Consider the following 17,555-nt stretch of genomic DNA (forward strand, 5'->3'; position numbering starts at 1 on the left):
TCTTATAAGGTATTAGCAAAAGATAAACGTTGGAATGTTTGACTGCATTAAGCATGCCGGGTTAATTTCAGTCTGTAGCAAACGTTCAGAGGGCAATAAATTTGCACTACCAAGATAGCGAAGCAAATGCTTCATACTGCAAAGCAAGGAACCTGTAACTAGCAACGATCATGAAGTCTGACTTCAGTCCTTTTATATCTGAAAACTAATCGTTAATTTTTTCATAATAGCCTCCCCAATTGTGACCCCATAGCAGAATGATGACCCCAGAGATTATTTTTTGCTGCCTTTCTGAGGTGGTTGCCAAGGGGGCATTTGTGTTTCTAATACAGGTTCATCATAAAAAGGTTTCAGCTCTAAGCATATGAGGACACCAGTTCATACACCGGAAAGGGAGGACCTGTATCTTCAAGGTGAGCATCTGATTTAAAAAGTGCAATACATAAACAAATACAAACCCAGTAAAAAAGGAATGGACTCATTTACAAATCTCATAAATTTATATTTTATTCACGATATAATATAGATAACATATCAAATGTTGAAAGTGAGACATTTTGAAATGTCATGCCAAATTTTGGCTCATTTTGGATTTCATGAGAGCTACAGTCCAAAAAAGTTGGGAGAGGTAGCAATAAGAGGCCGGATAAGTTAAATTTACATATAAAGAACAGCTGGAGGACCAATTTGCAACTTATTCGGTCAATTGGCAACATGATTGGGTATAAAAAGAGCCTCTCAGAGTGGCAGTGTCTCTCAGAAGTGCAGAGGATCACCAATTCCCCCAATGCTGCGGCGAAAAATAGTGGAGCAATATCAGAAAGGAGTTTCTCAGAGAAAGATTGCAAAGAGTTTGAAGTTATCATCATCATCTACAGTGCATAATATCATCCAAAGATTCAGAGAATCTGGAACAATCTCTGTGCGTAAGGGTCAAGGCCGAAAAACCATACTCGATGCCCGTGATCTTCGGGCCCTTAGATGGCACTGCATCACATACAGGAATGCTACTGTAATGGAAATCACAACATGGGCTTAGGAATACTTCCAGAAAACATTGTCGGTGAACACAATCCACCGTGCCATTCGCTGTTGCCAGCTAAAACTCTATAGGCCAAAAAAGAAGCCAAATCTAAACATGATCCAGAAGCACAGGCATTTTCTCTGGGCCAAGACTCATTTAAAATGGACTGTGGCAAAGTGGAAAACTGTTCTGTGGTCAGACGAATCAAAATTTGAAGTTCTTTTTGGAAAACTTGGACGCCATGTCATCCGGACTAAAGAGGACAAGGACCACCCAAGTTTTTCTCAGCGCTCAGTTCTGAAGCCTGCATCTCTGATGGTATGGGGTTGCACGAGTTCATGTGGCATGGGCAGCTTACACATCTGGAAAGGCACCATCAATGCTGAAAGGTATATCCAAGTTCTAGAACAACATATGCTCCCATCCAGACGTCGTCTCTTTCAGGGAAGACCTTGCATTTTCCAACATGACAATGTCAGACCAGATACTGCACCAATTACAACATCATGGCTGCATAGAAGAAGGATCCGGGTACTGAAATGGCCAGCCTGAAGTCCAGATCTTTTACCCATAGAAAAAGTTGTCGCATCATAAAGAGGAAGATGCAACAAAGAAGACCTAAGACAGTTGAGCAACTAAAAACCTGTATTAGACAAGAATGGGACAACATTCCTATTCCTAAACTTGGGCAACTTGTCTCCTCAGTCCCCAGATGTTTGCAGACTGTTATAAAATGAAGAGGGCATGCCACACAGTGGTAAACATGGCCTTATCCCAACTTTTTTGAGATGTGTTGATGCCATAAAATTTAAAATCAATTTATTTTTCCCTTAAAATTATACATTTTCTCAGCTTAAACATTTGATATGTCATCTATATTGTATTCTGAATAAAATATTGAAATTTGGAACTGCCACATCATTGCATTCTGTTTTTATTCACAATTGGTACAGTATCCCAACTTTTTTGGAATCGGGTTTGTAAATAAACAAAGCATTATTAATTAAGGGATTGGTGGATGTAAACCCCATGGACTGGGTCTGAAAAGGGAAGCACATTTTTTGTTATTTGTTTCTTTCTTCTCAGGATAGAAACTGCAAAGAAGAACTCTCTATACAAGATAAATCTTCATCACCAAACATTAATGTCAAAGTGTCAAAGGCAGCCTGTCATTTGTTTAATTAAAATTTTGGTTTCACTTTTTGCGATAACATTGTTAATTAAACTTTCAAATTCAATGAATAAATTTTAGGCATATGGTCACTGAGCCAATATTTAATAACTGCACACTTTTATTTCTGAAGTTTCTCTTTAAATCAGCTTTTGAAATACAGAACAATATCTGTGAAGGCAAAATCCTATGTGGAAAGATTTACGTTGTAAAAAGGCTATCCTTTACAAGGCTACTTGTAAAGGCACTATGTTCTCCATTAAATATGGAAAAGTACTGTGCTTTTTTTCTTTCTGCTTTTTCAGCATGAAGAGTAAAGAAGACTTAAAAAAGTAACCCCCTCAGTCTTATTTGATTGGTCTTTGTAGGGAAAGTTAAAGCCTCCTCTGTTTGCTTCCTTCCACTCATTTTGAGTGGGATGTGTGCGATGTGCAGGCTAAAAAACATGTATTTTATCTAAGCTTCTCTGAGGTTGAAAAAAGTAAAGTATACTGATAAGCAGAGTGGTGTGTCTGCTGTATGGAAACACCTCCAGACATGAGACTATAGGGAGATAGTGAAAGAAAGAGACTTGTCCAACAGCAACTTTGAATTTGTTCAAATACGGAATCTTCTGAAAGGACAATAAACAATTTAAACTAAAAAGTCTATGCCCACTAGTCTAGTCTGTGTGGCACTGTTTTTTTTTTTTTCTGTCACAGCTACATTTTATATAAAAGAAACCAGTGAGCTTCTCAAAACATCACAATAACTCTTCTGAGTGATGAATAAAAAAAAAAAAAAAAAATATATATATATATATATATATATATATATATATATATATATATATATATATATATATATATATATATATATATATATATATATACACAAAGGAAAATAATGTCCAGTGTATAAGTTTAAATAACCATATTATATTATAACAGTCCAGTGAATAGGTAAGATCTCCCTGTGAAAAGATCTTGTGCTATATTTCCAACATAAATCAGCATGTAAAGGTGCTCCAACCAAGCGCCTTCACCACGTATATTTACCCCTATTACTGGACAAGGTGGATCTCAGGTTAAAGGGTTAAACACGCTATGATACACATCCAACATATGGTACCAGATCAGCCTAAAGCGAATCTCTTTGGCTGTATCATCCAAAATCCAGGGTATTGATATACCAGCTCACTATGGTTCTTATTCAGACTTGGAAAGAGGAGGACACTTCCTAGTATGTTTAAACCATGTGTTTATTATGGTAAAAAATACACTTACATTTAGAAGATAAACCAAGAGCGATTTCATAACAAACACACATATATATATATATATATATATATATATATATATATATATATTGTGACAGGAAGCCAGGTAAATCTGTGAATGTTGTCACAGACAGGAGATACACTTCTGCTGGGTTTAGACAATTCACCAATTACTATAGGGTGTCGGCTGCAAAGCTAGCTAGGATGGCTTAAGGAAGTTGAAAGGCCTTCAGCTGTTCGGAATGAGGAAGTTAAGGCCTCTATAATTTGTCCAAAGGAAGTCTATTGATTGCTGCCTCCTGACGCTGTGTGGGCATGGGGAGAGGAGGACAGTCAGATGTGTGCCCCCTGAAAGCTGTGTGAGCATGGGGAAGACCTCCTGAAGCGATATGCGCTGAGGAGGGTAACAAGTGTGAAGACTACTCGAGGTGAGGTCTTGGATCGTTTCTATGTGAAAAGAAACCAATGGACATTTCCTGTGTGAAGGGGAAATTAATTAAGACTGAAGACTACTCAAGGTGAGGTCTTGGACTATTTCTATGTGGAAAGAAATAAATGCACTGTTTGCTATGTGAAGAGACAAGCAAAGGAATGGTTGCTATGTGAAGAGTGTGAAGAGACAAACAAAGGGATGTTTTCTATGTGAAAGGAAAGTCCAATGAACATGTGCTGTGAGAAGAGAAAATAAATGGACTATTGAGTGTCTGCTGTAGGATCAGCAAAGTTTGCCCAACAATAGGTTGGAGACAGACTCCGTAGGTAGGTTCCTGTATGTGAGAAGGTAGCCGCCCACAGTGGCAAGGATTTATTTTATTTATGTTTATTTTGAATTTTGCTGTTTTTGAAGCTTGCACTTGTGTGAAGAAAATTGCATGAATAAACCAAACTGTTTGCAACCACTTCTCGGCTATCTCCCTGTGTAACAAACCCCCTCAAGGGGTCATCCATACCCGCCACCGAGCTAATCAATCCCACAATATATATATATATATATATATATATATACATAAATATGGCAGGGGGACATGTTTACTGTCTTGGGGGGGTCTGATCGAGGAAGAAAGAAGTCAATAATCTTCCTTCTTCCCCTTAAGTTCTCTGGGGATTCTGTCTTCTCTTCTCGGTGTCCTGTCAGAAGAATACCATACCCTATCAGAAAACCATACCTCCGTCATTTCCGGTTGCGGATCAGCTGTGGCATCGTCATGCATCAGCTGTAGCCGCGTCACAAGTCCTAATGCGCATGTGCGGACTAGGTAGGGAATTTTGATAACATCGCAATGAGTCAGGCAGAAGTCCTAGTGCGTATGCGCACCAATGAGTCGGGCCGCGGCATCTCTTATAACAAACATGCATACGATCTCCATGCCCCACACTGCACCAACCCAACAATGGGACAATCCTTTTCCCTACGCCCACTGTCAATTTGATAGCTATGTGCCATTGTCGGGTCGGTGCAGTGTGGGGCATTGAGATTGGATTGTCGGGTCGGTGCAGTGTGGGGCATTGAGATCAGATTTTTGGGTCGTTGCTGTGTGGGGCATTGAGATCGGATTGTCGGGTCGGTGCAGTGTGGGGCATGGAGATCGGATGGATGTCTGTTTTAAGAGATGCCGCTGCCCGACCCGTTGGTGCGCATGCGCACTAGGACTTTTGCATGATCTGTTATGATGTTATCTAAATTTCCTACCTATTATGCGCATGCGCACTAGGATGTGTGACGCGGCTACAGCTGATGCATGACGAAGCCACAGCTGATCCGCACCGGAAATGACGGAGATATGGATGTATGGAATTCTGATGGGGTATGGTTTTCTGATAGAACACCGGTTCTCCGCCTCTGGGCTGGTGAATCTGGGTGTGAATTCTGGCACAGATCGCCAGTGAAGTGTGGAGATCGCAGCTTCATAAACTGGCCGTTTCTGTGTCTGTCAATGACAGATTCTCTGTGTGTTGAGATGATCAGCAGAGAACATGTTCTCCCCAATCATCTCTGTTTCATAAACTAAAAATGATCCGAGATGAGTTGTGATCATTAGGATCGCTGCGTATCTCGGTTTCATAAGCAGACACCTAATTTATATTGGAAATATAGAATGAGATCTTTTCAAGGGGAGACCTTACCTATTCACTGGACTGTGTTAATGTATAATATGGTTATATAAATTCATACACTGGACATTATTTTCATTTGTTTATATATATATTTTTTGTTATTGCTCAGAAGAGTTATTGTGATGTTCTGAGAATCACACTGGTTTCTTTTATATAATTAGTTTAAAGTCTTGTGTTCTGACTTATCTGGTTGCAGCTCTCTTGTTAATTTATTCAATTATTCAACTATTTAACTATTCAAATTCACATTTTTACACATTTAAGAGGAATCATTTTTGGTGTGGGGATAAGCGCAAAGATTTCCTTTTTCAAATACAGCTACATTATAGCATGCAGAAAATGTAATCAACGCAATTAATAGTTTTAGCATTTCATACTGTTCAGTTATTGTTTAGCCATATAAATCCTATTTGTATGGAATTTGAGAACATTTCTGTATTTAAAATGAAAATGAGAATTTAAGTTTTGTTACGAAGATGTGAAAATTAACTTTATAACATTTAAACTGATTCATGAAAATATTTCTTCATAAAAACTGTCTGCATTGTTCATTGTCTAAAATATTAAAAAAAATGAATTTTCCCTGGTTAACGCTGAATATGACTGATTGGTGTAAGACTTCACATACATGTCTAAAGGAATGCACTTTTTAAATTGAAGCCAGCTATTTTCTATGCTGGTGTGATAAGTTTGTTAGAAAACACAATATTAGCTCTCAGCTCACTCTACTGGTGCACAACATATCAGAATATAAGTCCAATGAATTGATAACAAACAGCAGCCACTATAGAGTCAATGACCTAAAGTCATGCAAGCTTCAAAGAGTGTAAACAGTTTTTAATCTAACTCTAGGTAATAGCTAAATACACAGTTAAAATTAATTCTGCTCAATGAGTCTTGTGATCCAGGCACCCATGCAACACTGTATAACTAGGCTAAATCTGCCATTTCTCTGCAGCTAAGCAATATGCAGCACTGATGAATTTACCACCCTACATTTTCTTCTCCTGTTAACAATCTCTCTATATTAGATTGTCAACACTGTGCAGGAAGCCCGATGTTTTTTTTTTACAGTGCTCTTATTCCCTGTATCAGTGCAGGCAAATAAAAAAGAGCTATATGTATTACTTTTATAGAGATACAAACTAAGGCCTTTCACATAGGTGGCTGGGGGGTAGATTTTACTGCCCCTGGCTGCCCACCTAAAGTCCACAATAAATCTGGAGGGGGCTGTCCACATGCCACAGCTGTGATGTTTTGCATTGTGGACACAGCAAATTTAACATGGCATGTTGAGTTGACAAGAGTCATTGCTTGTCAGACTCGGCCGTTCAAGTGGGGCTGTGCCTCAAACATGAGCTAAAAGATTGCTTAGCCAAGTCTGAAAAGTGAATCCACCATGGATAGGTTAAACCTAGCCTTAGGCCTCATGCGCAGGAAGTATAAATTTATGGTGCCAGACATTGGAAGAAAAAATTACCCTCATTTTGCTTTTTTTCACTTGCTTTTATGCACGCTTATATGCGTTTACAGGCATATGGCGCTTAAAAGTGTTTGAGCATAAACTCATTTTGTTGGCCAAAATATTAATGTATTCTATCCACTAGAATATATTAACATGCATTCATGTTTATATGCATGTATTTGTGTGCTTATATGCATTTATATGGCTTATGCCTGTTCACTTATAAATAACACTCATAAGCGCCTCTTCAAATGCAGCTTTGGGGCATTTTCTTTATGCTTCTAAACCCTGCTCTTAAGCACCATGCACACTGGCTTAAAAATGCTGCTACTATAGGAGTTTTGTGTTCTACCTGTAGAAGCAGCTAATGTTATCCTATGTTTCCATGCACATTAGGAAGATTATAGGCATAGTTTAACCGGTTCCCAACCGAACGCCACCTATTTACTGCGGCAATGTGGCTCTCCTGCGCAAATGACTTAGGGCTATGCCGGTCGCGAGCAGGAAGCTAGGGGGTGAGCACGCACCACCAGCAGCACACTCCCGCCCTCCCATTCGAAGCCGATGCACGGGTCAGGCGGCTCCAATTGCCGCTTGACACCTGCGATCATTCCCCGCTGAGAGAGAAGGATGTGCAGCTGTTGTAAACACAGCTGACTGTTCTTCTCCCTGGAATGATCATAGAGCCCCTGTGATCCTTCTATATAGGATCACAGGTCTCTACGGTCATTTCAGAAGCCACGCCCCCCCACAGTTAGAATCACTCCCCTAGGCTCACATTTAACCCCTTGAACACCCACAATGTTAACCCCTTCCCTGCCAGTGTCATTATTACAGTAACAGTGCATATTTTTAGTCGCAGTCCCGATAAAAATCGCAGATCACTGCCATTACTAGTAAAAAAAATAAAAAAAACAATAAAAATTACATAAATCTTGCCCGTAGATAGTAGACGCAATAACTTTTGCGTAAACCAATCAAAATACGCTTATTGCAATTTTTTTTACCAAAAATATGTAGCAGAAAACAAATTGCCCTAAAATGATAAAATTTTAGATTTTTCATTTTTTTTTTGAGAATGTTATGTAGCAGAATGTGAAAAATATTGTTTTTTTCTGAATTGTCGATTTTTTTTGTTTAAAGGGCAAAAAACAAAAATCACACAGGTTATCAAATACCAACAAAAGAAAGCTCTATTTGTGGGAAAAAAAGGACATACATTTTATTTGGGTACAGCTTTTCACGACCGCGCAATTGTCCGTTCAAGTAACGCAGTGCCGAATCGCAAAATATGGACTAATCATTAACCTCCTTAGCGGTATTCCCAAATGTGGCTCGGGGTGAAATATCAGAACCATTAGTGGTAACCCTGAGCCACACTCGGGGTACCGCTAGGGAGATCGCTGGATTCTGTAAGAGAGGGTACTTACCTTGTCCCCGGAATCCAGCAATGTATCCCGGCAGTGTGCGGCGGCTGGATCTTCCCGATGCTCTGTGCTTCCGTCTCCTGCGACGTGATGCTCGCAGGGGGGTGGAACCGGCAGCAAATTCAAATAGTAAAACACACCAAACACACTGATACATTACAAAATAAAATAAATTCACATTTGTTTGCCCCCCAGTGCTCTTTCCTGCAGTTTTACTGTACTGTTTATGTATATATATATATATTTATACGCATATATATATATATATATATAATATACTACATACGTATATATAATATATCTATACGTGTGTGTATATATATATATATATATATATATATATATATATATATATACATACAGTATATATATATACATATATATATATATATACATACATACATACTTTAACTTATTTATAGTTATTTATTATATTATAGTTTATGATTTTGTGTTTCAGACTTTATCATACCCGAGATGTTATAAATAAGAACGCACAGTAAAAAAAAAATTATATATAAATAGTTGGTTTGGGCTGCTCGTTCTTAAGAATTACATGCAAAATAATGGTACCGCTTTCAGCACCTAAAATCGGAAAGAATCATACAGCCAGTGAGGTTAAGGGGGAAAATCTTCTGGTCCAGAAGTGGTTAAGCTCAACGTTTAGAGGCAGAAAAAAAAAACCCTTCTGGTTTGCATTTCTGATTGGAGCTTTCTGGAAAAAAAAAACCCCACAAATCTCTCCTAAAGCTCTATATGAGTGTTTTTTTTCTGCCAAGGGAACTGGCTAAAACTGAACTGAGTTTAAAGGCATAAAAACATATGCTGGATGCCTGAAAAGCACCATTTTTCCTCCCCTGTGCATGAGGCCTAAATGTTTTAATAAGTTCATATCTAGATTAAACAATGCATTGTTTTTATCTGCCTGGAGTTTAGCTTTAGTGAGAATAATTTCATGTAGGCAATAGCTTACAACTGCTGCCATTTTGTATCATGTTCTGGAAGAAAAAAACACCTGATCAATGGATCTATACTAGAACAAAGAACATGGAGTGGTAAATAAAATCCTGGTCAGTATTACATTTAATAGTGCATTTTGTATGTTTCCATTTAAGATTTTTTAATCACTTTTAAGTCATGCAAGACTGTTCCCAAATTATTTTTTTCATTTTTTTTAGACAGATAAGGCTTTCTTTTGGTGGGATTTAATCACGGCTGTTTTTTAGTTTTTCCTTTTTTGCTATATAAATGAAAAATACCTAAAATTTGACATGTTATAACATCTTGCAAATAATCTTTCTTCCCAAATTTAGGCAAAATGTATTCTGCTACATTTCTTTGATAAATTAAAAATCAAATTCATGTATATTATTTAGTCTGTGTCAAAGTTATAGAGTCTACAAATGATGGTATACTGTATATATTTTGAAAATTTATCAATTCTGATATACTGAGAGCCAGATGTATCAATCTTGATGTACTGAAATATCATTTTCTTGAGACCATAAAATGCCAGGACAGTACAAATACCCCCCAAATGAACACTTTTTGAAATGTGCACACTGCAAGGTATTTAGTAGGAGGCATGCTGACTTTGCTGAGTTTTTCATAACATTTTTTTGGAAAATTAAGAAATTAAATCATTTTTTTTCCAAAAGTTGTCATTATAACAAGTTGTGTTTCACACACAGAATAATCAACACCTCAAAACATATGCTGCTATGCTTCTCCAATATTGGGATACCACATGTGTGAGAATTTTTTACAGCATAGAGGTGTACATTTTGTTTTTCTAGGAGCATATATTATGCATACATTATGCATCTAATTTCCTGACTACCTATTACATTTTTGGAAGCCCTGGAGCACCAGTGGAAATACTCACAAAATGTCTCCATTTTCAAAAACAAACACTCCAAGGTATTTTCTAAGAGGCATACTGAGCCTTTCAAAAATGTCATTTTTTCACCACAAGTTTTTGGTAAAATGCAGTAAAGAAAATAAAAATGTATTTTTTTTTTACACAAAGTTATCAATTAACAAGATATTTCTAATACACACTGTAGACATACTTAGAAATACACCCCAACATTCTGCTACTCCTTCTACCTCTCACATTTTGGAGGCCTTAGAGCACCATGACAGTGGAAACACCCACAAAATGATGACATTTTGGAAAGAAAACACCTCCAAATATTTTCAAAGAAGCATGATGAGTCTTTTTGAAGACTTAATTTTTTGCCACAACTTTTTGGAATGAAAATTAAAATTGATTTTTGACATAAATTTGTCAAGTTAATAAGATATTTCTCACATACAACAATAGCATATCCAAAATTACAACCCAAAACCCATTCTGCTACTCCTTCTGTGTATGGCAATACCACATGTGTAAAACTTTTTCAATATTTAGACTGATTATATACCAGACATTGTATCTTGTGTATCACACAAATCAACCAATTGTACCAAAACCAAAGTACTATAATGTCCACCTCTAGATGAGTGGTCAGGGAATAAAGTTTAGTGCAGTGTCACCTACTGTATAACAGTTCCAGTTCCTATAAGCCAAGCAAGCCTAGCCTACTGCCCCCAGGGATGTCATGTTTACTGGTCTAGTAACTCTGTGGCTGGTATGGCGGAGTACTGTGACAGGCTGCACTATTAGGGCTTATTTACACAGGAGTTTGGGGTGCAGTAAAACCTTGCAGTTGCGCCACAGTTTTACCACCCTTCAACCGCTACCCATTTGGGCTGCAGAGGCAGTGGCTAGGGGTGTACGCATACTGTGGCTGCGATGCTTTGCTTTGCAGCTGTGGCAAGAATTATAACCCTTGTACATCCGCTGATGACCCATTTAAGTGACTAGGGTTGCTTGTGCAGGGTCTAAGGGGTTAAAGTTGGTAGTTAGCAGTCAATACAATATCTCCTCCCTGCTCTTCAGAGAGCATCGCAAGTGTGAACAAGTCTTTATGGTGACACTATGAATGCTGTAGCGGTGATAAGGGACACTTTTACTGCTATGATGTCAAATGGGGATACTGTAACTGGCATGGCAGTGATCAGGGACACTGAAGCTGGTGTCACAATGATTAGGGAACCTGTAACTTATGTGGTGGTGATTGGGAACAATATGAATGGTGTGGCAGTGATCAGGGACACTGGGACTGGTGTAGTAGGGATCAGGGACACTTTAACCCTTCAGAGAGCATTGCACATATGAAGAGTTACAAGTCTTTATGGTGACACTATGACTGTTGTGGCAGTGATTAGGAATATTATGACTGGAGTGGTGATATTTAGGGACACTGTAACAAGTGTGGCAGTGAGTGAGAGTCAGTGATTAGGAACATTCCATTGGTGACAGTATGTTAAAAAAAAAAAAAATATATATATATATATATATATATATATATATATATTACAATTTTGTTTTACATACTGTCAATAGATTAGTGCAGTGTGCCATAATGACACCTTACTTATCTTGGGGGGAGGGTTTGAAACTGATTTTTTTTACCCCATAATTGCTTATTACAGTGATGACCATTATAAAAGCAATTGTTTTAACTGTTATGAATAATTTGCATTAATAAGTCATTGTTTTCTATTCTAAATCCTGTGATTGACCATAGCTATCACATTGTACAGGGCCACTGTGATTGACCCTGTACCATGTGATTGATGTGACCAATCACAGAAGTCACAATAGTAAACAATGCTCATGAATAGAAGCCAATCATGACTTGTTTACCAATGGACATGTGATCGCTGTGATTGGTCACAGCAATCACATGGTACCTTGGCCAATTCACAGCAGCCCAGTACCAAGAACTTTAATCCACTGTGTCCAACAGACACAGCAGTCACAGATTGCATTACTGTGTGACCAAGGGCATCCTCCTGGAACAACAGTGCACCCACCTGACCATTTATATATATTGCTTGGGCAGAAAGCTGTTTAAGTGTATGTAATGGCAATTTTTATATTGCCTCTGGATAGAGATTGCTGTCTGTCCAGTGTGCTTTTTTCTGAGGACCATTGTCACCAAGATATGAGTTGTCATCAGAGCAATAAATGGGGATACCAAATTCTATGACAACTCTTCAAGATGATAATTCTGTTTACTTTAGTGGAATTTGCTTTCCTGGTTTCCCAAGACAGGGGGTGAAAAAAAAATTCTCCTCCTGGACACAGATAGCAAAAGAAAAATAACTTTAAACCTTTCTCAAATCTATGTGATACTAAAAATGAAGTTTAGCATGTTTCTTTTTAATAAAAGGAGTGACTTTAGACAGTAGCAGCATATTAGGTCTGTCTATAACCTAATGCTGCTCCAAGGTAGTCATCAACTCTCTTATGTAGTTTAAATAATTGGTGAACCCATGCAAACTAATTTCTGTATACACTCCTACAGTGATTACGAGAAACATCTAGAATAAAAGGAAATTCCACTTAAAATACAGCTGCATCTTACAATCAAAAAAAAAAAAAAATAATGAATGAAAAGCATAAAGCAGCCCATAGATGATGCGATTTTCTTTCCTTCCGAAACAAAATAGTTCGATCCCCCATCAACACAGTCAGTGTTGATAGGAAATGCCCCCGCTATTGTATTCTGCCAGCAAGAGGGCATAGGGAGCCTCCCCGGGCTGCAGGACACAATGATTACTGCTAGCGGCTATAGCTGCTGACAGTAATCACATGTAAAAAATCCAACAGGCTGGATTGATGGATCGACTTGGGTACAATCAGCCAGCCCATACATGGTTTGAAGCTTGGCCCGTCCCTGCTGAAGCAGCTGCATTTCCATGCATGGCCATCTTAAGTGTATATAACCTGACATTATGCAATTAAACTATTAGTATTAGGAACAAACCTTTTTATTTTTTTAAACTTACACAATTAGGAAATTGATAAGATGATAACTTTATTATAACATTATTTCCAGGAAAGGTACACTAAGGCTGGGTTCACACATATGCGGCTGCTGTTTCAGTGCGGCGGTCCGCTGCTTTTCTGTTCACCGGTTCAGATGTGATTCAGAACTGGACCCTGAAACGGACAGGACCCTTTTTGAAACCACACCACGGCTGCCCCAGCACATGTGTGAACCGGCTGCATTGAAAGCTGTTCATATTTGCATGTTATGCAAATTGGATGCAGTTAAAATGCATCCAATTCGCATATATGTGAACCCAGTCTTACTAAAAGCTTTGAAAAACAGTGGTGCAAATAACCTGATATATGTCCCCCTATTTATGGGTCCTAACCTAAATTTTAAGCTGCTCCACCACAATTGATGATAAATATATATATATATATATATATATATATCACTGCTTTCCATAAATCTAAGCAAACACTGAATATCACTGCTACTGATATCTGCAAAGCCTCATTTGTTCCAATTTTGCTATCTGCACAGCAAGGCTTAAGATACAATTACTGTATTTTCTGGCGTATAAGACTACTTTTGAATCTCAAAAACATCGCCCAAAAATGGGGGGTCGTCTTATACGCCGAGTATAATATCTCCAAGGTAACCTAAGTATAAGTATTACCGGTAGATGAAAATTAGGGGGGTCGTCTTATACGCCGGAAAATACGGTACTTGATTGCTGTTTTTCAGACAGACACGGAATAGTTTCTACCTTTATTCAGTACTCTGAGTGTTAAATTTAGTATTAGTATTTTTAGTGGAATAACTGTGAAGTGCACTTTTCTTGAGAAACTATACTCCAAAGGTGATTTGTCTTCAGAATTCTGTATTCTCAGCAAATCCCTTGTTGTGTACCTCATTATTAGCTCTCCTTTCATCAAAACCTCCAAGTATTGTCAATGTAAGATGCAGCTAAAATAAATCCTCTATGCAGCTCCATTGTACATTCTCCATGTTACATAGGTATGGTACTGTTTTTTTTTTTTTTCTAAATGTTCTTAATGAAAAAAACAAGTGATAGGAAATTCAACTTTTTAAAGTTTGCATTTCAAAAGTGCATGAGAGGAAATCTTGAAATGGGAAAACCTGTTCCAGTGACACCTGTTCAAAAGGGGATTTGACTTTGAAGAAAATTTTGTTTTCTCTTTACCTGATTTGTCTCTGGTGCATAAAAAAATCCCCCAATGAAACACAGACAGCAAAAAAAAAAAACCTGACTAGGGCTCCACCCCTTCTATACTCTATCCAAAAAAAAAACGCTGTGGCAGTGCCAGGAATAGAGAATAAAGTGGTTCTAGAACATTAGTCTAATATTGTCCATATTATTCATTATTTTTGGCACACGCAATAAGATACACATTTTAGATAGGGCTAAATGAAAATATATTACAGCTTAGGTCGGAGCCTCTGTACTAACAATCCAATGTTAGTACATTGTTCTCCCCTGCTGTGCTACTGTGTTCAACAGGGGGGTGGCCGCCTCCGCCAGAACACTCCGGTCAATGCCCTCAGCCTTTGGCTGGGAGCACTGATCGGGAGCCGACCTTTTTGGGGTCATGCCCCTTTGGGCAGCTGCAGTACACACGGGCTGAATGTCGGCTAGTTTTTATTGAACCAGCTAATGCTGCCCAACATTTGGCCCGTGTGTACTAGGCTTAAGGCCCCTTTCACACATGCGGACCATTCATTTCATCAGTTCAGTCATGTTTTTTTGCCATCAGGTTTTTTCAGTCAACATCAGTTTTTCATCCTTTGTCATCAGTTTTTCATCCTTTGTCATCAGTTTTTTAATCCTTTGTCATTATTTTTTTATTTGTTGTAATCCATTTTCCTCTAATGTCATCCGTTTTTCATCCGTTTTTTCTCCATTTTTCATCCGATCTGTGTTTTTTTTTTTAATGCATGAAAAATAGGGTTTTCATCCGTTTAAAAAAACGGATGTTGACGGAAGCGGATAATAGCAGATGTAAATGAATGATCATCCATTTACATCGGTTTTTCCAAAGGCATGCATTGATGTCCATTTTTCATCCGTCAATGGATGGATGAAAAACGGACAAACGGACAGCATGTGTGAAAGGGGCCTAAGGCTTTGGTTGAATTGCATCATTGTTCTGCTGGAATTCTTCGGTTCCAGATCACTTATCTTTTACTAAATAAAATACTGTGAAGGATATTATCATACTTCAGCAATCTCTTTGTATTGGTGTTTTTTACTACATACTTTTTTTATGGAGACATGGGATCATAGTTACAAAACATTTTAGTTACATAGTTACATAGTTAGTGAGGTCGAAAAAATACATCAGTCCATCCAATTGAACCTATGATGTGTGTGTTTGATGTTAACCGTACATTGTATACCCCTTTATGTTGTGGCCTTTGAGGTGCCTGTCTAATAGTTTTTTTAAACTATCGATGCTCCCCGCTGATACCACTGCTTGTGGGAGAGAATTCCACATCCCCACTGCTCTGATAGTAAAGAATCCCCTACGTATTTTAAGGTTAAACCATTTTTCCTCCACGTGTCTTATCGTATTCCCTTCCTGTGAAAAGTTTGTTTCTTATGCTAGGATCACCAGTACAGTATTTGTACATTGATATAGATCCTGAGAGCCCTGCTAGCTACAACCACCAGTACAGGTCACAGACAGCAATGGCGCTTCCCTCTCAGTGGGCTGGTGTCTCTTCACTCCTAGTAGCTAGCAGGGCTCTCAGGATCTATGAAGACTGTACTTACAGATCTCAATGCCACCACTTAGGTATAGAATATCAATGGCTGCTGTGTTGGCCCGTGCACGTGGTAAAATATTATTACTGAGGTCTACCACGTTCCAGGACGCTGTTCACTGCTTGTGTTGACTGCAATTTTGTGAGTACCCATTTTTATGTATCATTTTTGAATAAAGGCTTTACGGTATCACACTATTAGCCTTCTTTTCTGCCCTATATGACCCTCCTGCCCCTACACATTATCGATTGGCCGAAGCCCACCCACGGACCATTGGATATATTACCGCTCCCACAGTAGAGGACCATAGGATTCTGAACTCCTTCTGGGACGCCTACATACTACAGACCCCCAGGGACGACCCCCGATATCCCCCCTTTACAGAAGGGAGATAGGAGCCTACAGAGCGACCTCCACTTGCACCTAAACCCGCTCTATACCCCTGTGTGGGGTGGGTATATCTGGTTAGTAGGACATTTACCTTAGGGGTCACCCAGCATCTCACCAGTTTCCCACCACGGGGTCACCTTAAGATTTATCCACAAAGTCACCTGTATATCCATTTGGTTATGGACTAAACCAGTTATTTACTCACCACCACTGTATTACTGGCTACAAGGACTTTTCTTAGCCAGTCACCCCATTATATGTATTATTCACTTTTGTACACCTTATTGCACTCTATTTTTTCTATTGTCACTTTAATTTCTCTGAGAGCCTAGACCACCTTCCATATTTTTAGCGCACTTTCGTTTGTCACTGCCACTACACTTTGTTTTATCTATTTTACCTTGCATTTGATCAATTTCTAGTGTATTTATTTTATATTTTATTGCTTGATCATACTTTTAATCCTTATATACACGTTGTCACCTTGATTGCACCTTACCACTGGGATATTGTTACACTCCAGCCACTGTGTTTTAACTATTTATATAACATGTTGATTCTATATATTTTGTGTGAATGTGAATGGTGCGCTAAATCCAAATAAATATGAACAACTCAATGAGCATAAATTATTATAACCAAAATCATAAATGTAAAAGTCCCAAATGCAACGTGATGTGACTCCTCAAATTATATATTCTGGTGATATAAAATTGTTGACAAATGGTGATAGATTCAAATGGTGACTTTGAAATCCCTCCACCTGGTGAAATTCCTCCTTACCGGACGGATATATAGTAAGTGCAAATCATGAAATATTTCAAAAACCAATTTCTTGTGTCCACACAAAAGAAATAGTGCTCTTCACCGTGCATGCAATGGCCAAAATCGCCTCTTACCAGAACGGTATAAAAACAGCACTCTGCAAACTCATGGGGATGATCCAACTGCCTCTTTCCAAGTAGATCAATGCGGTCAGTTGACAGGGTTCAGCAGGGTTAATCTCAACATCTGCAGCATAGACCTTCCTT

Source organism: Pelophylax lessonae (genome assembly GCF_965119305.1).
Source record: "Pelophylax lessonae genome assembly, chromosome: 5".
Classification (NCBI taxonomy): domain Eukaryota; kingdom Metazoa; phylum Chordata; class Amphibia; order Anura; family Ranidae; genus Pelophylax; species Pelophylax lessonae.